Raw genomic sequence first — 25,710 nt, forward strand, 5'->3', positions numbered from 1 at the left:
AGACAGAGCTCCAACATTCATTCTGGGCCTCTTGGAGCTCCCTGAGTAACATGATGGCCTCATCAGGGTTCCCTTGAGACATCAGCCCCTTCAGTCAAAAGCTTCACCGGGAGTGTCAGCGTTGATCAGTATATTCAGTGCTGCAAACCTGTATTGATTGCTAGAGTCCAAAGAAGCTATGGGCTTCCCAGGTGGCTCAGTGGTAAACCATTCACCTCTCAATGCAAGAGACGTGGGTTCGATCCCTGGGTCAGAAAAATCCCCTGGAGAAGGAAATGGCAACCTAATCTAGAGTTGACCCAACTGAGTGACTGAGACAAACAACAACAACAAAGAAGCTGTGGGCTCTGTTTCTGTGATTAAAATGTTTTATTTTATTTTTGCCTTTGCTCTGTTAATGTGTCCCTTTTAGCCCTCAGCTTCAGATAAAACAGTGTCTTCAGCTCATAAGAGGGTTCCATGGTTAGAAGTCCAAGAAACGCTCTGTGATAATCTTGGTATGTGGCCAGAGACTAATGGCTACTGAAGAGTCCTTGGAAGAGCAGTCTTTCCTGTAGCTTAAAGCCATTAAATCAGAATCATTCTTACTGAATTTGTAAAAATGGAGTTAGTAGTTGGTGCCTTAGAATTGTAGGGACCAGAAACTTTGTTCTTCCCCTCTTTGACCACATGTAATATATTTAGCCCTCTTTGAAGTCTTCTGATCTTGAAAAGTGAAAATGTTAGTCACTCAGTCATGTCTGACTCTTGGTGACCCCATGGACTGTATGTAGCCCGCCAGGATCCTCTGTGCATGGAATTCTGCAAGCAAGAATACTGGAGTGGGTAGCCATTCCCTTCTCCAGGGAATCTTCCCAACCCAGGGATCGAACTCAGGTCTCCTGCATTGCAGGCAGACTCTTTACCAGTCAAGCCACTAGGGAAGCCCAAGGCAATAACCTGGTTCTCCTATCATGGGATCCATGGGATAGAGAAGTCTCTGTATTTTTCCTCTCTAACTTTTTTTTCCTCAAATTCAAACTGACTACTTATGGGCTTTTGGTCAGCTTGGGCTAGTTTCTCTCATAGAAGCATCCTGTCTGCTTTTGTTCTGTTTCTAATTTGTTGCCTTTAAATTTATCTTTAAGTGTATCATCTTTCTTTTTGTTTCTTTTTGTTTTCCTTATTGGAACTTTAAAAAACTTCAACCTAAGTATCTGCAGAGTCTTCTTATCTCTCAGCCAACAGCCTTTGTCCTCCCATGGCAGAGGGAGGATCCCTTTGATCTTTTGCCAGTCTGCTCTCTTTAAAGACTGCACTGCTCCTGGCCTGGAATTTTTTCCTGGCAAAGAATTTTCTTCTGTGGACACATTAGCCTCTTTGCATCCCTTTAATAAACAGTCTTTTATAAATCATGACAGTGGTGCACATCAGTTTGAAGCTACCTTGAGTTCAATGGGCTATCAGCCTTGTCCTTGATCTAATCTTTTGTTGTATTGAAATCCACTGGATGTATAAGTATCACGGAGCTGCTGGGAGCAATACAATCCATCATGGGAAATGAGAAGAAGGCTCCGGGGTCCTTTCTCTGTGATTGTCTCATCAAAGCTTTCAAGGCGGGGCTCTGTCTAAGGAGCTCTGAGGCTGCTCAGGGCACTTCCATCTTACAGGCCCTGCCTCACACTGTCACCTCTGTCTCACTTTTCTCAAAATCCTCCTTTTTCTTCACTTATTCTGTTTTCCTCTCCGAGGACCTGCTTCCCTCCATCCTGTCTCCTTTTCTTTCTCTCTCCTTATGCTTGTCGATCATTCCAGTCATTCAGGTGGCCTGGGTCATGGCTGAGGGACCCGGGCAGAGCTTGAAGACGTCCCCCACCTTCCCCCACCTTCAGTGCTCCTCTTCTTGCTCCTTCTACAGATCTTGGTCCTTCTGGTTTTCTTGTACATCTTGTACATCACGTCCACGTGTAGGAATGATCCTCTGTGCCAGGCCCAGGCTGGCAGCTCAACCTTCTGGGCCAGGTCAGGGGGATAGGGGTCAGGAGCAGGGCACTGACAGAGCATGGCTCATGTCTCTCTCCATTATTTTAATGGCCAGTGTGTTTGATATTTTGACTGTTTCCGTCTTTTTTCACTATTATGAATAACTACCAATGTCTCTCTCACAAGTTAGAGTGTATTCCTATTTGTAGCAGTTGGTATATGTTGACCAAAGGAACTCAAAAGTAACTTTCTATATGTTTTCTTTTTATAGAAATAATACTGTATATTTGTTATAAAAAGAATGCTTTGTCAGAAAAAAATTTAAATGCCAATAAACTGAAAGAAGAAAATAAAAAGTATCTGTGATATTACTAATAGTTTCATTCATTTTTAATGAGAAATACTATTTTCCCTTTTACAAACATGAGCCCATTTATATATATATATACATGCATAAACATTAAATGGGGCTTCCCTGGTGACTCAGATGGTAAAGAATCTGTCTTCAATGCAGGTATACCCAGGTTCGATCCCTGAGCTGGGAAGATCCCCTGGAGAAGGAAACGGCAACCCGCTCCAGTATTCTTGCCTGGAGAACTCCATAGATGAGTTCTCCTCCATGGAGGAGCCTGGCGGGCCACAGTTCATGGAGTCGCAGAGTCAGACACAACTGAGCGACTAACACTTAAACATTAAATGAGACTTTTCATGTTATCAGGATTGCTTCTGTACTTATATTTCTGCTTAATATTTCATTTTATAAATGTACTAGAGTTTACTTAGCTACTCCCTAATATGTACTTTTAGGATTGCTTTCAGTTTTTCACTGTTCTTAGCCGTGCTGGAGTGAGCAACCTTGAGTCTCATCTTTGCACACATCCATAATGCCTTCTCTAAGCAAATTATTAGAAATGAAATGGCTGGGTCAAAGGGCATGTACGTATTTTTAAATTAGTAAACTTTATTTTTTAGACCAGTTTTAGGTTCAAGCAAAATTGAGTCGAAAGTACAGTTTCCATGTCCACAACCCACCCCTCCAACCTGTGCATGTATAATTTTAAAAATTTCTGCATATGTTGCCAAATTGCCTTTTAGGACTATTGTACCAGTTTCCATCCTTACCTACATGTTCCCAGAGCCCCACAACACTTGAGTATCGTTAAAAAGAAATCTTTGATACAGCACATTTAAAGCAGAATACCTTTTCCTGTCATCATGAAATACAATTTTTTTTCTTCTGAAATATATATTTACATTATTTATAACATTACTATTTATTATGGTTCCTTTGCCAGTTTAACAAAAATATAAAAGTAATACATGTAATAAAAATAAACACCTAGATAGGATAGACAGATGCAGAGGTGTCTGGGAGGAAGGTTTCAGGATATTTGGTTCACTGTATTGATTGAAGTGGCCAGTGTCCTAACCCACTCACTCTGTATCCTTTAACTTCCCTCTGTGCAAAATGAAATTAGCATGCCTCCACATTACTCTACTTGCTGTTCTCCCCTCCGCCTCCTTACTTTCAAATGAGACAGACACTGTTACGTTCGTCGTTTTACAAATGAGATGACAGAATTCAGAGCGGTGAAGCCTGAGGTCACACAGCTAGGAAGTGGAGGAGGGAGCCAGGATTTTCCTTTAAGTCCATACGATTTCAACACCTGTACTTAAAAGATGCCACGGTTCTCCCCTTGCCCTGTCCCTCACAGCTGCTTCTTTCCTGATGTGCCTGTTTCTGTCATTACTGTCATCTTCCCTAAAGTTTGGGAAAAGGTGAAAGTCAAAGTGAAGTTGCTCAGTCGTGTCCGACTCTTTGCGACCCCATGGACTGTAGCCTCCCAGGCTCCTCGATCCATGGAATTTTCCAGGCAAGAGTACTGGAGTGGTTTAGGTGGGTCTGTATTTTTATTTTGGCTGTAGGACTTTAAAGCTGTATATGACCCTAGGTGGACTTCCCTGGTGGTTCAGTGGTTGAGAATCTGCCTGCCAATGCATGCGACACAGGTCCAGTCCTTGGTCCAGGAAGATTCCACATGACGCTGGGATGCTAAGCCCATGTACCACAACTACTGTGCCCACCAGCCTAGAGCTGGTGCTCTGCAACAAGAGAAGCCACCGCAATGAGAAGCACATGCATCACAACTAGAGAGTAGGCCCTGCTTGCTGCAACTAGAGAAAGCCCAGCAATGAAGAACCAGTGCAGGCATAAATAAATAAAAAAATTTTTTAAGTTGAAAAAAAATAAATAACCCTCGGCAAGTCTCTCTGCCCTTCTTTGCCTGCATTTCTTCTTCTATAAAATAGGAGTATAATTATCTGTGACAGGATGTTTTGTAGAAAAAGGGACACAGTCCATGTGAAAGTCCCATGTAATGCAAATATCAAGTATTATTATTTCAGAGTCTGGGAAATAATTGCTGATCTAACAAAGTAAACTGGCCATGTGGACATAGGCTTCTCTTAGCATAGATGACTTTTTCAGAAGAATCTTTGAGTCTGCTTTTTTTTTAAAGTAACATTGAAAAAAATCCATGGTTACTCTTTATTAAGGAAAAGAGCTCTATTGTTAACTCCTTTTTAAAAATGTAACATTGAAAAAAATCCATGGTTACTCTTTAAGGAAAAAGCTCAGTTTTTTGTGGGGGGATGGGATGTTTTTATGCAGACACAGGGAAATCCCAAGTCCACAGAAGAGCCAGCTGGCTGTTTCCGCGGCCCCAGTGTCCTGATCGGGGGCTGCTTTCCTCTGCTTGTCCTCAGTATTCCTGTAAATCTGTTCCCACCTGTTGTTTCACTTGTAATTAACAAATCCTGGAGCCAAAGGTTGAGGGGTGAGGTTAGTCTCAAACGTAGGTGGCTCACCCCATCCTCTTGTAGCGGTCTTTCTTCTCATTTCCTCCCCTCAGTTGACCGGAATTCCATGAATACAGGGATCACGTTGCATTTACACCACCAGGACCTGGTGTATTAGGTCTCCAGCAAATGTTTATAAACGAATGAACGCTGGCAGTGTCCTTAGGCCTTCTGCAAACTACAAGATGGCTTGTGGTCCCTACGGTCAACAACAAGCAGTGTCCTTCAACACTGTTGTGGTTTCCCTAGAGCAAGAATTCTTGAGCTTGATCTCTGGACCTGTCATGGATCCAGAGAGGGCCTTCAAGGGTTCCCACAGACCCAATCAGATCCATTTGAAGACAGGCATTTTCTGAAGAGCAGCATCTTAGCTTTCATTGCCTTCTCAAAGGAGTGTGTGACCAAAAATAATTAGAAATCACCGTACAAACTGTGGAAAGCTTTTCAATGGGGTGGAGTCCTCTAGCCTACTCATTTTCCTGCACACATGCTCATATTGACTCGTACCTTGATCCCATTTGATTAATGAACCATACCGTAACCAGGAGGAGTTAGCACCTTAAGATCTAAATCAGGTTAGCATGACCCCTGGCTTCACGTGCTGTAGATCACCATGACCTCAGGCTTCCTGCAGTGTAGAAGTCCAAAGTTCCCCAAGATTGTAAAGATTCCTTCTTGAAGCAGGAGTGGCTTATATTCTCCTGGTCATCTCTGCCCCCTCTTTCTGTTTCTAAGCCTGTCAGCTCATAATAGAAACTCAGTCCCTTCTGGGTTTCCATCAGGGACACAGAGCACACCCACAAAGAGCATCTGTGTCATCATCTTTGCTGATGTTGGAAAATCCCAGAAAGAGGTCACGGTGGCAGAAAACCCAGACCTCCGACATCTTCCGGGCTTCTAGCTCCATCAGCTTCTGCTGTTCTCACAGATTTCCCTTAGAAGTCCAGTTCACCTTTCATTACTGCGCAGAGCTACTTGGCAATAAAAGCCTTCAGCTTTTATTTCTGTCGTTTTTTGCATGGCTGAACCCCAAAAGAGGATTAGCAGCCAGGAGGGCCTTCCACTTGACAGGAACCTTTCTGTTCAGAAGGCAGATGTGGTTATAAAGACTTTCTTCTTTTTGTACATGCATCTCCTTAAATTTCATGAAGCCATCTAAAAAATTCTTTAGACCTGTATTCTTATTAAGAATTGCTCTCACTTCACTGTGAATGTAGACTCTGCAATGAGATAGAGCCTATAAGCACATTGAAGATCTTGTTCTTACATAGAACAAAAAGGCAGGAACATTTTTATTTGAGATCTACTAAACTAGTTTCCCTCTCCTAAAAACTGAGTTTTTTCTTCTGCTTAAGTTCCTCCAACTTTATTTTCCTCATTATCTTTTTTTTTAAGTAATATATTTATTTTTGAAGAGTATAACACTAATATGCATTTTATAAAATTAGAACAACACGGAAGTATACTACTTAATGAAATCTGTAACCCAGTTTGGTATATTCTGTATCCTTTTAGAGATTTAAATGCATACAGTAACAAAACAGTGATCGTGAGCCAGGTACAGTCCTTTGTCTCATAAAATTCTCACAGTCTCTGAGATGGGGCCTCTGTTTACCAGAAAGCAAAGTTGAGGCTCACGGCTAACTGGTGACTTGCCTAAACATATTTCCAATAGATTGCTACATAAGCAATCTGTGATAAATTGAGATATATCTAACTATGTGTTCTTGTCTGATTATCTCCATGTAATCAATTTCCAAAACTGGAATTGCTTGGTCAGACAGTGTGCATGGTGATGGGACTTCCCTGGGGGTCCAGTGGCTAAGACTCTGCTCCCAGTGCAGGGGGCCCGGGTTCTGTCCCTGCTCAGGGAACTAGATCCCACATGCTACAGCTTAGCAGTTCACAGGCCCCAAGTGAAAATCCTGAATGCCACAACTGAAGAACTCTCATGCCGCAACTAAGACCTGGCACAGCCAAATAAATAAATATTTTTTTAAAAAGTGTATACACTGAAATATTGGTTCATTTGGAGAAGAGTAGTTAAGAGCTTTGGACTTCCCAGGTGGCACAGTGGTGAAGAACCTTCCTGCCATTGCAGGAGATGCGGGTTCGATCCCTGGGTCAGGAAGATCCCCTGGGGTAGGAAATAGCAACCCACTCCAGTGTTTTCACCTGGAAAATCCCATGAACAGAGGAGCTTGGTGGGCTACAGTCCATGGGGTTGCTAAGAGTCAGACACTACTGAGCGTGCACACACACACCAGTGTTCACATTCCCACTGCCGACTTGCTGGCACTCACTTGACTTAGAGCTACAGTGCGGGAGACCCAGGTTCCATCCCTGGGTTGGGACGATCCCCTGGAGAAGGAAATGGCAACCCACTCCAGTATTCTTGCCTGGAAAATCCCTTGGACGGAGGAGCCTGGTAGGCTACAGTCCGTGGGGTCACAAAGAGTCAGACACAGACTTAACCTGAACCTTTGTTTGTTCTTATGTTAAGTGGACCTGATAACAGAAACCTCTTGTGGCCATGAGGACTGAAAGAGATGATGAATGGTATGTCCCTGGCCAGTGTCCAACACATAGGAAGAGCAGTATATTTAGAAAGACTGGCCCCTGCTCTTACAAAGTTGGCATTTTAATGTGGGAGTAGGGGAGGGAACAGTGAAAGGCTGGCAGTAAACAGATTAATGAACAGGAAAAAGAACAGTGCTATTCAGACAATTAAAGTGATGTGATAGGTAGATGGGTGTTTCCTGGTGGTTGCCAAGGGGGAGGGGTTGATGGAGGAGGGATGGAGTGGGAGGTTGGGGTTAGCAGATGTAAGTTTTTATATATAGAATGAGTCAACAACAAGGTCCTACTGTATTCAGTATTCTATGATAAACCATAATGGAAAAAAGTTTTTTTTTTAAAAAAGAATGTATATGAATGTATTCAGTTGTATCCCTATCTGTACAGCAGTAATTAACACAACATTGTAAATCAACTACACTTCCATTTTTAAAAATTTAAAAAATTTAAAAAATAAGTGGGGGTCATATATTGACTAAATACTGACAAATTGACCTGCAAAAAATTTCCTAAAATTCCATTCCCTCTGTGTCTAGGCATGTTTCTTTTCTTCACCGTCACCAGCACCTTTCTCCTCATTTTAAACAGGGGCGTTAAGAGATTGTCTTAGAGACCTTTCTGTTCGTCTTCTAAGGAGCTTCGCAGGCAGGGGGAAGAGATGAGAAAACCAGCTGATACCTCCGAGAGTCCCTTCTGCCCCCTCTCCCTCTGGACGGTCCAGCACCAGCCCGCACACTCGCGCCCTCCGTTCGCCCTGCCCCTTCTGTGCCGGTTCCCGCCTGCACCGTGTAATAGGACTGAAGCCGCCAGCGTGTTAGCCAATATCCATGTGCATCAACCGCCGCTGTCCCCCTCCGGAATTAGGCAGTGCCTGGCTCAGGGGAGACGGCTGATCAAGCATCGCTTTTACTGTACAAACAAGGCAGCTTTTAGAGACAAGCTGGTTTTTCCAAGCGAATTTGTTGGCAAGGATCTAGTACCTCCTGTGAGTTAAACCTACACAGAGGGCTCCGTACCTCTTTCTGTTACAGTCAGACCCTCTCCTGCTTGGCGGCCAGGGGAGGGGGCCTGCCCAGCTCTGAACCCTGCATCTGCTTCTGCCCCAGAGTGGTGGGTAAGAAGACCTCCTTTGTCTGTTTGTAATGTATCTATGATTGCATATTATTTGCGGATCTGTTCGGTAAAGCCTTTCATCATCCCACACAAACTGTGTCATAAGAAACATTCTCTTCCTAGGTCTTAAGCTTGGAGCCGCAACATTAAATGATACAGCATATGTTAAATTACAGACCTCATTCAGGTCCTGTTTTTATTTCAGTTTTGTTTTTTTTATAGCAGTCACATAGTATTAGAATTTAATGTCTGATTCAAGCCTTAGAATAATATTGTGTAGCTTAAGCCCGTAGACAAATGGATTAAGTGTCACTAGTTCTTAAAATGCGATTTCTTTTTATGATCTTTTTAAACTCACTCAGCAACTTAAGTAAAACATCCCGAGGGCATGTGTTCATGATTGGGTGGTGGGTGGGTTGGGGTGGGGGGGTGGGGGAGGAGAGTCTGGGGGTGGCGTGGGGAGGCAATGTGTTCAGTGAAATTGTCCAGGAGCGAAGCACCGCTCACTTGAAGCCCAGAGATTTGTCATCCAAATATGTGCAGATTGCTGGTGCTATAAATAGTTTGAGCTCGAGTAAACAGCTTTCTTCCCCCCTAGCTGCGGTTTGGTCATTGTTCAGATGCCAGAGCTGCCCGGGGAGCAGGAGTAGCTTGCGCCCTACTCTTAGGCTGCCGTCAGCGACCGTGGTACCCAGGGCTTGAGATGACGGGGGGCCCCCATCCTCGGGCCTTTCAGTTCCCCACCTACGCTTCCCACCCTGCCCCCGCCTGTCCTGCAGCTCTGCAGAGGCAGAGGAGCCCAGACCTGAGATTCCCAGCAGCTCTAGAAAGCCCCGGGGCCACCTGGTCGTTGAAGTAGACTGAGGCAACACAGCTGTTCAGTTTTCAGGGCAGAAGCACACGTGACTCGTTCCCTTCTGTTGGAGCTAAGAAGAGCGGTGCGGTGGTCAGAACTGCCATGGGCTGCCGATGCCAGCAGCTGTCCCGCCGTGTGCCAGGCAGAGAGGCAGGCAGGCGGTTGACATTTCCAAAGCCCCACTGGGGACTCAAACAAAATGCTGCCGTTAGAGCAACTGAGGACATTCCACGGTTTATTACTCTACTTCCTTTGGAAAAAATAAGTCTCTCTCTCTCTCTTAGAATCCCTGCTGCAGCCACGTTCATCTGCTGTGGCTCTCATGTCAGATACCCACGAGGAGCCTAGGAAGATCTTGACATTTTGTTGTTGAGGGCACAGGGGACAGAAATGCTAGCAAGGATCGGACTGGGATCAGGAATCCTGGGATCCTCGGGCAAGTTAACCAACTTTTCTTAGCTTTAATTGCTTCATCTGTCAGGTGAGGATAGTCCTGTTTCATGGAGTTGATGAGAAAATGGATGTAGCAGTACTTCCTGGATTGTCCGGAACAGTAGGCTCTAAAGGAGAGGTGGGGAAGTGGAAGTCTGGCCTTGTGGACTGTGTGACCTCAAGCCCATGAGCCTGTGCCTCTCAGCCTCAGTCTTTTTGTCTGTGAGATGGTAATGTCAGTACCTGCCTTGCAGCGGTGTTGTGAAGATTAGCAATAACACATGTAAAGCTCTGACAAATGGCAGATAATAGATAAATGGCAGTCCTGGTGTTACATTTCATGTGGAGATATTCACCCTGGCCACTTGAGGATTCTTCACCTGGAGAAACAGCTTCAGTTTGTAGATGTTGAGATTACCGAAAGGCCCTGCGAAATGCTCATGGCAATCAGTGGTAAAAATAGATAACATTTTAAAAAAATCAAAGTAATGAAATTATTAAAAAAAAAAAAAAAAAAATCCTACGAGTCCAGAAAGGCATCAGTCTACTGCTTACTCCCTCACCTGACACAACCATTTAATTTTTCTGCTTTTAGCCCTTCAAGTGGTTTTTTTTTCCATTTCTCTAAATAAAATTACCTCTCTCACTTAAAAAAAAGTGTTTCATTTATGTTATTTATTTATCTTTGGCTGTGCTGGGTCTTCACTGCTGTGAGGGTTTTCTCTAGTTTCAGCGAGCAGAGGCACCTCTGGTGGCCTGCGGCTTCTCTTGTTGCAGAGCGCAGGCTCTAGGCTGCTTCGGCGTCAGTAGTTGAAGCCTGGGGGCTCAGTAGTTACAGCTCCCTGACTCTATAGAGCACAAGCTCAGTAGTTGTGACTCACAGGCTTAGTTGCCCCGTGGCAGGTGGGATCTTCCCAGATCAGGGATTGAACCCCGTGTCTCCTGCATTGGCAGGCCGATTCTTGACCACTGAGCCACAGGGAAGCCTTCAACTACTTTTTAAAAAAATTTTGTCAAAATGACACCTGCACACAGGTTTGCTTTGTTCTTTTTGAGGTCAAATATCTTTATAAATTTACACTAGAAAACAGTTGTCTGCTGCTCCTGCCCCTTCTTCTTGCTCCCAAGAGCACACACTTTTGATCCTGTTAGCTGTTTGGGCTAGTATTTCTCTCCCTATATCTAAGTAGTATACAGCTGTCTCCCTCTCTTGTAAATTTTTTTATTATGGAAAATTTCAAACATGTTATCATAGAATAGTACAGTGAGTTGTCTTGGACCACTCATTGCTCAGTCCCAGGTTTCATGACCAATTTTGTTTCCTCTGTGCTAGTGGCCATTTTCCCCCTGCTCACAGATAATTTGGGCATAAATTCTAGACAACATTTCATCAATAACTACTCAAGCATATATCTCTAAGAAAATAAGGACTCCTTTTAAAAAAAAAAACTACACTGCCATTATTATGCAATAAAATAGCTAATAATCCGTTATTACTAGCAAAGATCTCCGATGAACTAAAAATATTTGTTTTTCAAATCAGATCCAAACAAGGGCCACATGCAACCTTGCTGCTCTTTCTTTATTTGTCAGCTTTCGACATGGCCTGTTGACCTCCTTGGCTGGTGCGTGAGGCCTTAGCCTTTGTTCAGACACCTCAGCCTTGCTCATATTCTTTTCTCCCTTTCCTTCCGGCAGCACAGTTTTTTGGTTAAATTCATATTCAGTGTTTTCAGTGTTACGGCACTGTAAATATTATTTACCACCAAGCCAATAACATTCTAATTATTTTTTTTCTTTCTGTCTGATGGTTTTTCTGGACCTGCTGCTTCTGCTTTAATATGCTCAGTTTTCCTTGTTCCATCGGGCTGAATCTTTCCACACTTCCCGTAGTCTTTAAGTACAGTTTTTGGCAGGCTTGTCAAGGAGTTCCATGAGGTCCATTTCCCTTGAGCTTCCACCTTCCTGCTTTAATCAGACTGGCGCTCCCCAGGCCCGAGAGTCAGCCAGGCCCTGAAGCCACCTGCTTCAACATCATCGCCATCATCCTTGACGTGTCTTTCACCTCTCTTGTTAGACCCTTCTTGTCAAATTCTTACTTTTTAGTTTAAACCCCTGTTTAGGTAAATTTCTCCTCCAGAAGTTTACTGACAAAACCGTGTACAAGTAAACTTGTTCTAGGTCCTGGCAATTCTGAAAAAGTCTTTATATTTTGCCTAGCTGAATATACATTCTACGTCCCGAATCATTTTGAACTTTTTTCTTGGAAAGCATTGCTTCTTTTCTTCAGGCACCAGCATTGCTGGCAAGAGGTCTGATAGCAGTTTGATTCTTTTCTATTGAAATAATCTGTCTCTCTACAAAGGTGTAGCTGTTTTTCCTTTTTGAATTCTGAAAGATCAAGGCATTATGTCTTTTTTCATCCTCTTGGTGCTTTTTTAAGCTTTTCAGTTTGAAGATGCAGTCTCCCTTTGTCTCTGAGAACTTTTCCTCATGATTTCTTAGATAACTTCCTGTTATACTTTCTATTCTATTCTTTTTCTGGAATTCCTATTTAGTCTGACGTCGAACTTCCTGGATTGTTGTTCTATATCAAGATCCTTTTCTGTCCTATGAATATTTTTCCCTGTATTTTGAAAGATTTCCTTTTTATGTTTTCCAGCCCTTCTCCTTAATTGTCAATTTCAGTTTTCATGTCGTTAATTTCTAAGAGCCCATTTTTGTCTGTTTATTTTATGTTTTATGGACACAGGATCTTCAGAATCTCTCTGAAGACAAAAGAATTTTTTTTTAGTAAAGCTTACCATTTGTCTGAACCTTTTTACTCATGGTGGAGTCTATTTTTCTCTTTATTTCAGTCTCTCTCATGCTGTTGGCTTTGATCAGATGCCCTATGATAGTTTTTTCTTTCTGCCATTTATAGTCGATAATAAAAGCCTCCTTTTAGGAGTGAGGCCTTGAGTTCCTCCGGAACTGGTTGTCTGTTTGCCCCAGAGACCCTACTGCTGCCTAGGAAGCTGCTGGAAGCTCTCGGTACAATCCTGAAGGGTGCATCCTACTGTAGGGCACCTGATTCTGAAGGTCCTTTAAAAGTTAAAATGAGGATGCCCACTCTCTTACTCGAAGCCCTAGCTCACCCCAAGGCAGATCATTCCGTTTATTCAAAGAGCCCTCCCGTCTGCCTGGGGTTCTGCAGAGCTTGCTGACCCTCCATGTGCTGCGGCTCTGTTGTGGGCAGCTGGCTGACACAAGGGCTTCAGTGGGTCCCCTGATTTTCAGTCCTCTTCCCAAATCCAATTGATGCCCACCGTCCCCAGTCCCAGAACTTCCCTGGGCTTCCCACATTTCCACGGGTGCTTTTCTGTCCCTGTGCTCTGGACTTCATCTTCTGTCATCCTGAACATCTTTTAGAAATTATTTGGAGTGAAATCTTTTGTTCTCTAATGATTCTAGCTGACAAGAGGGAAAGCCTGGTTTAAAGTTTAGAAGACATGGTACTTTTTTTTTTTAAAACATCAAACAATTGCATTAAGGGCTTCCCTGATAGCTCAGTTGGTAAAGAATCCGTCTGCAATGGAGGAGACCCTGGTTCGATCCCTGAGTTGGGAAGATCTGCTGGAGAAGGGATAGGCTACCCACTCCAGTATTCTTGGACTCCCCTTGTAGCTCAGCTGGTAAAGAGTCCACCTGTAATGTGGGAGTCCTGGGTTCGATCCCTGGGTTGGGAAGATCCCCTAGAGAAGGGAAAGGCTACCCTCTCCAGTATTCTGGCCTGGAGAGTTCCATGGACTGTATAGAGTCCACGGGGTTGCAGAGGGTCGGACAGGACTGATTGACTTTCACGTACATACCTAAGCCTGGACAACCCGGGATATGTGTGTGTGTTTAGAAAATATTTGTTGAGTTTCCTGTTCTGTACCAGTGAATGAAGGAGACATGTCATTGACCTTGTGATGCCCACAGTACCTGTAACGTGTTAACAATAGCCTGTGTTAGCAAGTTAGGAGAGAGAGGCAGAAGGTGCCTGGAGACCCCGATGCGTGGGGGAGCCCACGTGGTTCAGAGGGAGACCTCCAGAAGGAAGTGACGTTTAATCAGATCTGATGGCTGAGTAGCAGTTAACCAAAACAAGAGGGTGGGGGAACCTCCCTCGAGGTCCAGTGGCTAAGACTCTGCTCTCAAAGCCGGGGCCCCAGGATTGATCCCTGGCCAGGGAACTAGATCCCACATACCGCAACTAACATTTCACATACCACAACTAAAGATCCCACTTGTTGCGAGGAAGATCAAAAATCCCGCATGCCACAGCTAAGACCTGGTGCAGCCAAAATGAAGAGAATAAATAAGTATTAAAAAAATAAAAAAACAAACAAATGGGTGGGGCCAATCAGATGCGTGTTCAACAGCGCAATGTTAGAGAGAGCGCGCCTCAAGCCAGCAGAAGGTCTTCCTCCTGTTAGAGTACCAGACTGCTCATCCTCAGAAAATACCCCTGCCTTCTGGGGCCTGGCATTCCCCATCTCAAAAGTGAGGAGACCACATGCTCTTTTCAGCTCTAAAAGTCAACACGTCTAAGATTGTTTAACTCAAGAGTTGGAGATCCCACCTCTCCCGTAACTGCCCCCATCTGAAACCCATCTCGTGCTAGGGGGAGGTAGGTCTTTAAGAAGGCTGGAAAAGGTAGGGAGGGGCAGTGTGGTGTTCGCAAATCTTTTGTGAAGTTAACCACCCCCACCCCTGTTTTGAATGATGGTGCAATCCTTTCTGGGTCCGTGCCCCCAGGAGGTTAATAGGCTGTTCCTAGTGATAGAATGATGGGTCACCTTCCTTTTTTTTTCTTTTTCTGATCTTTTCTACTTTCCTATTTTTATTTTCTTTTTTACAATAAGCAAGTATGATTCCAATTCGAAAGTAAACAAAATCTACTTTGATTTATTAAATCTCAGGCCATATGTTTCTCAATTATATTTGTCTGGAAAAAAGGGAAACTTACAGCTGTGTGGCATAGGGAATAAGTGCGTTTGAAACGGCATGACAGCCGAAACTGGCCTTTGAGTGGGTGAAAAGTTAATTGTATTTTAACAACAGGTGTTTGGACTAGAGGGTAGGTGCCTGCGTGTGTGTTTGATTACTTACTCTTGTCCAACTCTGCGACTCCATGGACTATAGCTTGCCAGGCTTCTTTGTCCATGGGGATTCCCCAGGCAAGAATACTGGAGTGGATTGCCTTTCCCTTCTTCCGGGGATCTTCTCGACCCAGGGATCGAACCCATGTCTCCTGCATTGCGGGCGGATTCTTTACCGTCTGAGCCACCTGGGAAGCCCAGAGGGTGGGTGGTTAGTGGTGGCCAGAATTTATTCATTCACATTCTCCTTTCAACAGATATCCATCGGTTACCATCTAAACAAGTTACTCAGGTGATCCGTGTCTGGAATTTTGTCCTGTGTCAAGTGGAGATAATAAATATACCTGCCTCATAGGATCCTTGTCGAGATTAAATGAGGTGATTTATGTAGAGCAGTTAGAATGTCATCTGATATATGAAAAACATTCAGTACAAGTTTTTGTTATTTATGAATTTCCTTATTTTAATAAATGTCTTATGACATGTACAAAATGCTCATAAACTGGACAGAGCTTTTGCTTAAGAAGCTCAAATTCTACAGCAGAATAAGCTCTGTCCAGATATAAATATGCCTCGAAGGAGAAAAGGATAAGTCTCTTAAGAGAGAAACAGATCAAGTACTTAGAAAATTCAGGGAGAAATCCCTTCAGGACCAGGGGTGAGGGGATGGGAATTAAAGGCAGCTTTGGGGTCAAGGGGCTTCTGGGCCCTGCAGACCAGCCCTGGGTGCCGAAGCTGCCAGTTTCCTTTATCCTCAAATGGGGCCAGTCCTGCTGGCTGGGGAAGTCCACCGAGTTCCTCCAGGTGAGCATTTAGAAGGCAGCAGAGGAAGGGGCTCAAGGAGACAGGTCTGGCCCAGGCAGCCCCGACTTGGAGCACAGGCTCAATCTCTTACTCCAGGGGGCCCTCCAGGCAGCCCGGCCAGTCCACCTCGGCACGCATCGGTTTCCACAACTTTCGGATGAGACCGTGAATAACTTTCCTGTCGCCAATTCAGGTAAGGATGCCATCCAGCGGGGGTTTTACAGCTCGGCGCGTGGCCCTGGTCCACGCAGCGTGTCCCCTGCCGTGGTCAGTAGAGGACAGGCCGGGTGTGCCGATGTCATCACAGTTCTCTCTTCTTGGCTTCTGTCATAAATGGACGGTTATTCGGTCCACGGGGCTCGTGTGACAGAATGCGTGTTGTCAAGGAAAACGCTATCTTTGTTTTTATGAATGAGCGCCTTCCTAGTATTTTTCGTTCAAGTGACAAACCGTGCTTCAGCACGCCGAGGGTGATGTCAGTAGACTGACCTGTCAGGATCTGGCCCCACTTCCTGACGCCCACTCAAATGTCTGGACTAAAGGCCCAGCCGAGCACCACCCCGCCTCCGGGCCCCGCACGCAGACTGTATCTGCGAGAACGTCAGAGGCTTTGTTCCTTACTCATCCTGACTTTCTAGACAAACACCAGCCCTCCTCTCTGGCTTCCCGACATTCTTGACCTTATTCATTGTCACGTCGTGCTCAGGGCAGAGGGTGGTGGCACTGAGTCAGACTGAGAAAATGATGTCTTTAGGATGTGCCAGCTGATTTTTACAAGTGTTTTTGAACTTGTACTATGTGCTATAAGTCACCCAAGAACTTTGAAGGGGGAAAGCTGTTATTATTCTCATTTTCCATTGGGAAACCAAAGCCCAAAGAAGCTAACTGGCAGGGTCCTACCCAGGCAGAAGGTCCAGGGACGAGAAGGGAGCGGCCTCTCCCATCTCTGGACCGCCGCTCTCTGTGGGTGACCAGGCTGGCATCCCCTGTATTCTGCCGCAGTCTCACACCAACCTGTGGGCAAGCCTGTGGAGCGGCACACTCCCTCCTAATACACACTCTGTTTCCTGGGACCTTTGCTGATTAACACCAGAGTTTTCTGAGCACTCATTAAAATTCTTGTTCAGCCACACACTGCCACAGCCTTCCTCCCACCTATAAATAGCTTCTTTCCCAACAGGGCCTAAGTCCCAAATGGCTTTAAGGCAAATCAGGTCTGCGTCTTTGAGGGGAGGAGCCCCTGAAGCCCAGACGTGCCTCAGGCCACACAGTATTTTGGTAGAAAAGCAGGTAAGCACCCCTCTTACCTAGCTGCCCGAGTGTTTGTGTTTCCTGTCAGCCAACAGCCTGACGACCTTTCCCCGCCCCAGGCCTGGTTGAACCCAGGAAGACTGTCCCTCCCACTGCTTCCCCACTGGTTTGAAGAAGCTTCGCCTGTTTCCCAAAGTGGGGATGATCCCGTTTAGAACTGAGGGCCCGGCTCGGCGGAGTAGCCGTTTTGGGAAGAAGCACTGGCTGTTGCGTGGCTTCTGTGCTGACCTCAGGAGGAGTTCAAAGCCTCCTTTCCAAGTCTGGTCCTCTCCTCTTCAGCCGTGTGCCCTCAGGCACATCTCTTAACTTCTCTCTGTTTCATTTTCCTATCCAGGAAAAGGAGATTAGCAATGACCTAATTCTCAAGTGAGAGTCAAAGATTTTTTTAATTTTTTTCTTTTGTTATTCCTGGCCGTGCTGGGTCTTCGTTGCTGTGCCTGGTCTTTCCCTAGCGACAGCTGCTCTTCGCCGTGGTGCACAGGCTTCTTACTGCGGTGGCTTCTCTTGTGGCGCACGGGCCCTAGAGTTTAGCTTCAGTGGTTGTGGCACGTGGGCTTAGTTGTCCCTAGACATGTGGGATTTTCCCAGACCAGGGATCAAACCTGTGTTCCCTGCATCGGCGGGCAGATCTTAACCGCTGGACGCCCAGGGAAGTCCTCAAAGGAGAATCGTGTACAGCAAGTGAGAGCCACCATCTGTCGTCACTCACGTGGCCAAATACCTTCAGGTCCCTTTCATTTATTATTTCATTCTTAGTGTCCTCAAAATGGAGGCCCTCATGTCCCATTTGGCAATTAAAAAAAGAAAGGTTCAGAGAAGTTAACTCACATAGGAGTCAGAGCTGCTGCGTCCCTGGCTCCGAAATTGATGCTCAAAATCGCTATACATGTCACATTGCTTCCCACTGTACATCAAAGCACAGAGGCTTTATTTGTCTTTCTTATCAAGCACTCTTCAGACGCAGGAGATTACTTATTATCTCTCGTAACCATGACTGTTTCGTGTTAGTCCCTTAGGACAGTTAAATTCTCTTGCTGCTCTATCTTATCTCATAGTTTATGCTGCCTCTTTCCATGTCCCCCAGGACTTGTTCAGTGATTTCTTGGGGGTTTTCTCCCAGAGAAACTGTTCAGCTCCACCAGAAAGGGGGTTGAAGGAGCCTGAGCTGAACCAGGCATCTTGAGCAGTAGCCTCTGACCCCTCCAGCGTTCCTCCCTCCCTCAAGCCTGTGGTCAGCGTCTTTGTAGTAAAGTTCCTTATGGTGAATTTGTTGATTAAGCTCATCCGTTACTGAATTCTAGAAGTGGAAGATACCAAAACTCTCGTTTTATTGATGAGAAAACTGAGGTCCAAAGAGAGAGGTGACGTGTGTGGGGTCATTTGTTCAGTTAGGAGCGTGTTGGGGACCAGAGCCCAGTTCCCAGGCAACAGCCCAGTGCCTGTTCTAAGCCTCCGGTGTGGGCACGTGCCATCTTCGAAGAAAAGGACAGACTCGAGCCCTCTGTCCAGCACGCACCTAGGAAATTTTATGGAGAAATTCCACAGCTTGGAAAATTGAACAGGAGGAAAAAAGATGGGGACGGTATGCGGTGGGGGTGGGGGTGTGCGGCTCCCCACCCTAACTAGCGTTATCATACACCCAAGAAGTGAACTGGACCACGGCACAGCAAACTGAATCAGCCCAGGGTCAGCAGTGACCAAGAGGCAAAGGGATTCGTACCGGGAGCCCTGGCCCAGGGAGCGAATAGGAAGCCTTTTGTCACTGAGGCCGAAAATGGAAGGAAGGATGTTAGGCAAACGTGCCAGCCCGGGATGCAGTTACAGCCCCCGCGGCTCATTGTCCGGAGGAAACGGATCTCTCCTGTGGACAGAGAGGTGGAAACTGAACCAGGGAGCTGAGTGGTTGACATCATCAGGCTGAGCATTGGGTTACAACAAATGGGGACTTACTTGGCCCGAGACGTGGGAAACACCCACTAAAACCTCGAAGTGCATTTCATTTAGGAGAGAGGGAGAGAGAGAGGGAGAGAGAAAGAGAGGGGCACGAGAGAGCCCGCCTGCCCCTGCCGGCCTGCCCTGCTAGTCTTGCTTACCCTCTGAAGGGAGGCATCCTGAATGCTGGCTCCTTAAATTCGACATTCCCTTCTGACCGAGGACTGCTGGGACTTGGAAGGAACTCTCTGCTCTCGTAAGTAGGACTTTCTTCTCTGCCGCCCCCACCCCCAGGGAGAAGCAGACTGGGAGGCAGGGCTCTCCGGAGAGTTTGCTTTCCAGCCCGTTGGTCACCAAGTGTCTATTTTTATATTATGATATATTATTGCTCTGAAAACCATGGCTTTGTCTGAAACCACCTAGGGCTAGAGTCTGAACTTCAAGGCTCACAGACAGGGCTCCAGTCAAACGCTGTCTTACTTTGTTTCCCAAAGAACTTGGGCAGAGTCGCTCGGGCTTTAAAGGTAGCTCCTTGCCCCAAATATAGATGAGGAAAGAAATCCTCCCTTAGAAACTGGTGTTTGGGGAAGCTGATTTATTTTTCTGATGACCAAGGTGGGACCCCCAAATATCTTAAACATTTCTAGAGAGAAATTTCTCTGCCGATGAGAATTCTCTGTAATCTGCCACTCTCAGGGTTAGCAGGGGGTATTTTCAGTTTAAGAATCAGAGATGGTTAGATTTCATGATGTTACCTCATCACTTCTGCCCAGTGCTGCAGGAACTGCCCAGGAAACTCCAAGACAGAAATCTTTACCTTTGGCTTTCTGATCTTTTAATTGCTTCCTTAAAAAAAAAAAAAAAAGAGTTCTGATTATTCCTAGAAAATAAACACGACTGTGTAAGCCCTTGGGCATTTTCTCTGCTGGGTCCTGTCCTCAGGATTTTAAACCGAGGGAGGCCCTCAGGAGGTGGGGGGCGGCCGTACCTGCCGGGGCTGAGCCGAGGGTTCTCAGGTGGCTGAAGATACAAAGCTTGCAGGTGCTGTGTGTGCGCCGCTCACCCTCCTCGCAGGTAAAAATGGTTGAAAAATCACAGTTAAAGAAGAAAGCCTCCAGCTTTAAAAAAGAAAAAAAAAAAGCAAGAGCCACTATACAGCAGAACGACCACCCAAGGAAACTGTGGGGCCCTGGGCAGGTGTTTTATTCTCTGGACCTCAGTTCCCTTGTTTGTACCTAAATGAGGGGCGAAACTAGATGAGCACTCCATCTGAACAACATGCCTTTAAACCGTGAGGGTCCGCTGTCCTGCGGATGTTTTCCCATAAGTAACGCGCTACAGAACCAGGATCTGATGTTGGTTGAATCCACGGATGCAGGCCCAGGATGCTGCGGACACGTGGATACGGAGGGCCGACTGTAAAGTCACACTTGGGTTTTCAACTGCCCAGAGGATCGGTGCCCCTCACCCCTGTGCTGCTCAAGGTCAACTCTGTTCCTAAATTCAGCCTGAAAGAAACCACCGAAGCCCTTTCCCCTTTGAGGAGCCCTTAGGGCTCGAGGAACAAAGGGCCCTTGGTTGTCAGCATCCCGGAGTGGGTGAAAACTGGTGCCTCTAGGAGAACTAACAGAGGACACCAAATAGGCACTGTGGTTACTTGCTGAGTTTAAATTTTGTCAGATTTTGTGCTCTGGAAGGAGAAATCCTCAGTGTATGTGCGTGTATATCAGGAAGCGAGGAGGAAAAAGAAGCAACAGCGAGTATTGAGCGCCTGGTGAGAGCCAGGCTCTGTGTTACGCTCACCCTTTCACAGAACGCCAGGCGGTCGGTGTCAATATTCCCCAACTCCACCGACAGGGTCACTCTCCACTATGTGTTCCCGTGTTTTCCTGACCTCCTTCCTGTGTTTACCCGAGCTGTGAGAGACCGAATCCCCCTCTCGACCGTCAGGGAGTCGCACCTGAGCTGTGCTGGCGTGCCATCCCTTCACTGCTTCCGCTGGACCGCAGGCCTCGTCTCCTCCTTGCCTGGTAGAGAACTTGGGATATAGGTACAGAGGAGACACATCATACTCCATTTCAACTTCAGGCCCGCTGTCCCACTCCCTAGCTTGGCCAGCGGGAGGGAGAAGAGGAGAGGGAAATCTCTGTTCGCCTTCCTCCCCTCTCCATTTCACCTCGACACAGTCCGCACTGCTGCGGGGAGACGGGGCGTGAGCGTGCCTGCTCAGTCGCTTCGGTCTGACTCTGCAACCTCGGGGACCGTAGCCCGCCAGGCTCCTCTGTCCCTGGGCTCCTCCAGGCCAGGATGCTGCAGGGGGCACTGCAGGGAGAGGTTAGCCAGGGCCAGAGTACAAAGCAAAGCAAAGAGCTGTCGGGTCTTGGACTTTGGGTTTCCAAGGCTCCGGGTCTTGGCAGTTGAAGGGTTTTTCTTCTCTTTAAGAGCCTATCAGAGACCCTAACCCTAGGAAGATGCAGTATTTAAGACTATTTGGGTTAAGACCGTATTGCAGTCCATGGGGTTGCAAAGAGTTGGACACGACTGAGCAACTGAACTGACTGGATTAAGATCGTGGCGAACTGGAGGGCTCGTGAAGCCCCGTGGCAGATCTGAGAGCTGCAGCGTATCTCCTCCCGGCAGCTGAGCCCTTTGAAAGTGGACCGTTGCCGCCAGGGCACCGCCCCGGCGTGTGGGCACCGTCCCAGCCTCACCCAGAACCTCGAGCCTCCAGGGCCCCGACACTTCAGCTGCTTGAAAAGTCCGTCCCTCTCCTGGGCTGGTGGTGAGGAGGAAGTGATACCGTGGAAGGAAGGTACCTGGTTTGCGTTTTATTTTTGTTGAATGTGAATGCTTGCCTGGTCTGTCTGGTGCTCTCTAGGCTCCTGCCTGGCGCTTGGCCCCTGTGGGCACTTGTATTTGTGGCCCCTGGGCTGGGTGTTGTCCCCAGTGTCTGTCTGTCATCTTAGACAGTCTAGGGTTCCATGAGAGGTTGAGCCATCTCAGAGAGATTCCTCCCCACCCCCCTTCTTTTCTCAGAAATGTGGGGTCACAATTTTACCTACCTCAGGGGGTGCCAGGGCTTCCCTAGAGGCTCAGCAGTGAAGAATTTGCCTGCAGTGCAGGAGATGGGGGTTCGATCCCTGGGTCTCCAGGGAAGATCCCCTGGAGAAGGGAATAGCTACCCACGCCAGTATTGTTGCCTAGAGAATCCCATGGACAGAGGCGCCTGGCGGGCTACAGTCCACGGGGTTGCAGAGAATCGGACACAACTGAAGCAACTTAGCAGGCAGGCAGGGGTGCCATGAGGACAAAGCAGCTTAAAGCTCACAACACGCTTAGCTGACTTAGTAATATGTGCTCAGGATTAGCCGCTTTATGGTTTCCAGAAAGAGAATGTTAGCTGACATGTTAGCTCACATCCTAGGATGTGAGCTGGCATCCCCTGGCCCCTCAGTCCCAGCATGGCATTTGTGTGAAGAGCCGGAAGTCATCTCTGAATTCCTCAGTCTTCACACACACACACACACACACACACACACACACACTCTCTCTCTCTCTCTCTCTCTCTCTCTCTCTCTCTCACACCCCCACCCCCCGCCAAGATGGCCCTGGGGCTGCCATGCTGGCTCTTTAACCCGAGCCCCAGCACCGTTTCCTGTCACCCACTGAAGTGCTGAGGCCAGAAGCTGAAGTGGGTGCTTTTTCCTGATACCAGAGGTCCCCGGTCCACCCAGCGACCAAAGGGAAAAGCTGGTGGCAGGCGTGCCTTTCTGAGCATAACGGGCAGCTGAACTCCCCCAGTCCACTCCACCAGGCTTTCACGAGTGGCCAGGAGTGATTCCTAAGTGGAGACAGACGTGGAAAGTCTAAGGTTCTCGGAAACAAGTCATCAATCAGGCCCAAGGCTGAGCTCACTACCTCCTGGAAATCTTTCAGAAACGCCTCATGAAAACTTTTAAGTACTGCCCCTTCAAAGAATGGTTTCTTTGGGAGTTGCACTCAGCTGCCGCACTAAGTGATTCTGAATTGCCGATGATAATAAACCCATCCGCTCTGACCGGAGGAGGCCAGCATCTCCTAACTGTAAAAGTAGTCTCTCATCTTCCAAGAAATTGCTGTCCTTCAACTTGGCTCCTCTGAACTGAATAATGGACCTTCAGGGTACTCGAATAATGAAGCATTTGGTTGCTAATGCATTCTTACTATGTCCCGGGGACCTGGGTCTGTTATTTTGTTTAGTACTGCATGGCTGCGGGCCCTGCCAGTCAGGGAACCGTGCTGAGGGCTGGTGGGCCCTGAGCACGAGGCTCGAGGAGCAGGCTGATGCGGAGACAGTCTGGTGCAGTTCGCGGAGCATCGTGAGGACAGGCAGATGAGTGAATAATTATGGCGGATCAGCAGCAGGTGGAGGAGGTCCTGGTCCTGAGCTGGGTTGATTACCCCCACGCTCCCCTCCGTTTCCTGATGCCCAGAGCTGTGCCAGCACTTGCCTTAAGGAGAAATGAGAGCTGCTCCTGGTGAAGCCTTCACCCCCAGCACCTTCCTATCCCCCAGGGTTTCAGAGGATAGAAAGGAGCTCTTCACGAAAATGCAACGGCCCCAACTTAGAGGACACAGAATCCTCGGGATGGGTGATTCTGTCGTCTAAAATCACCACTAGGCTTTCTGTTGGTTTGTTTTTACAACATTTATTGTGGCTTTTTTTTTTTTCCGGAGTACAAAGTTAGAACACCTTCATGGAAGGATAAGCTAGATCTAGTGGCTCAGCCGGTAAAGAATCTGCCTGCAACGTAGGAGACTGCCTACAATGCAGGAGACATGGGTTCAATCCTTGGGTTGTGAAGATCCCCTGGAGAAGGAAATGGCAACCCACTCTATTATTCTTGCCTGGGAAATCCCATGCACAGAGGAGCCCGGAAGGTACAGTCCATGGAGCTGCAAGAGTGGGACACAACTTTGCGACTAAACCACCCCCATGGAAAGGAAAAGCCAGACAGTACAGAAAAACATACTGAAATCATCACCCAGTAATTTCAGTTCTCTGAGTTTTAAATAAGACATGGTGAGGTCAAAGAGCATGAATCTTTTAGGTCTCTGATCTGCATTTGCAGTTAGCCACCGGGAAGTTTTCACCTGTGTGAGTTCCCATTCGCAATCCATGGTTTTGCCCCCATCCCCTTCTTAGGCGCACACCCGCTGCATTGGGAGTTGAGCTCATTTTACCCTCTCCCCGGGCAGAGTCCTTGTTTGTGTATCTCAGAGGTGCTCAGGTTCTGTGTTGCTCTCCCCTTGGGCGGTGGGAGAAACCAGGTCTGCCGTTGGTTAAGGACCCCCCTTTCCTTGATATTTTCCTGTATGGATGTGTGAATGCATCCATCATTAAGAACTCTTGTGTTTTCAGCATTAGGAGCAAGGTGCTGTCGGCAATACCAGGGTAAGTGAGACTTGTAAGTAGCTCCCAGCCTGATAGGAAAAAAAGTTCTTATTCTTAACATGTGTGATCACGTGCCCCAAGAGAGGGCTAGCGCTATGGAAGCCTGACAGAGCAGCATTTAAGCTGAGTGTTTGATTCATTTCAGGAGCTCTTTCCCGTATCCAGCCAGTGTTTATTGAGCACCTAATATCCGCTAGGCACTGGGCGAGTTGGCAGTTGGAGAGCGCTGCACGGAACAGCCATGACCCCTCCTCACCCGTAGCGTCCAGGACTGATAGTGGTGTTGTGAAATACCCAGGACGAGTGAGGGGTGCAGAGGAGTGTGTGGTCAGGGCAGGTCTGCCGCAAGAGGAGGTGTTTGAACCCAGATGAGGAGCCGGTTATGCTGAGAGCTAAGGCGGGAGCAGGGGGCTGGGGCGCAAGGATGCTGCGTTCTGGGAAAGACTGTTCCAGGTAAGGGGAACACCGGTGAAAGGCCGGAGGCAGGAATGTTGGGGAAGCTGAAAGGAGGCCAGCGGGGCTAAAGCCTAGAGGGGAAGGCAAGAGAGAAGATGGGGGCAATGAGGACGGGACCCAGGAAGGATCTTCCTTCTCTTCTTCAGTAGCTGGATTCCAGTGTATGAGCAGAATTTATCCCTGAGGTGGCATAGAATAGTCCTCTTGGTCTATAATTTTTTCATAAGGGGCAGGAAAAATCTGGTATTCCCAAGAGCCAGTGTTTTCATTCATTGGCTTGCCTGTTAGTTCCTTTTCTCTCTGATTTCAAATGTGAGCTCCCTACTGAACTTGGGTTTGGAGAACAGAGTTTGTGTTGCCTTTGTATCACCAACTTGCTGTGTGACCTTAGAAGATCCTTAACTTCTCTGGGCCTCATTTTCATCTCCAAAGGAGAATGATGCTGATCTGATCCCAGGTCATTGTGAAGATCAAAAAAGATAAAGTATTTTAAAGTGCTTTGTAAAATACGAAGTCTTATAGACACATGCGGTATCATTATTATTTCAGTGAAAGATTTCTTATTAGTGAAATGAAATAAAATTAAGCCAGAAGCAAAGCCCGGCACCAGGAAAAGGCAGACTGGACCCTTCCAGGTAACCTGGAAGCGGCAGAGTCCACCTAGGGGGCTCGCCTTCCAGAGCTGCTTGTGAGCGGTCTTTCCTCTTTCCCTTCATCCATTGGAATAAACCATCTCCTTCCTTTCTGCTTCCGTCAGAATGGGTCACAGAACAATCCATCTCACTTCTCTGATTCCAGGACCCATTTGATATCGAAGCCAGAGAATCTGCTTGGAGGCCACGAGAGCC

General features: G+C 46.9%; 1 protein-coding gene across 2 annotated transcripts in view; it reads left to right on the top strand.

The window, feature by feature from the left end:
- Positions 1-25,710, top strand: part of PKIG (cAMP-dependent protein kinase inhibitor gamma) — a 77,225-nt gene that overhangs the window by 25,841 nt on the left and 25,674 nt on the right. The window contains exon 1 of one of the 2 annotated variants that reach the window (XM_065922057.1): positions 18,957-19,228. The exons of the other annotated variant lie outside the window; for it this stretch is intronic. The gene's annotated coding sequence lies outside the window, so the exon portion shown is untranslated. Of the gene's footprint in view, positions 1-18,956; positions 19,229-25,710 lie in introns of those variants that run through there. 2 annotated transcript variants of the gene reach the window in all.

The sequence above is a fragment of the Muntiacus reevesi genome, chromosome 2 (assembly GCF_963930625.1).
Source record: "Muntiacus reevesi chromosome 2, mMunRee1.1, whole genome shotgun sequence".
Lineage (NCBI taxonomy): Eukaryota > Metazoa > Chordata > Mammalia > Artiodactyla > Cervidae > Muntiacus > Muntiacus reevesi.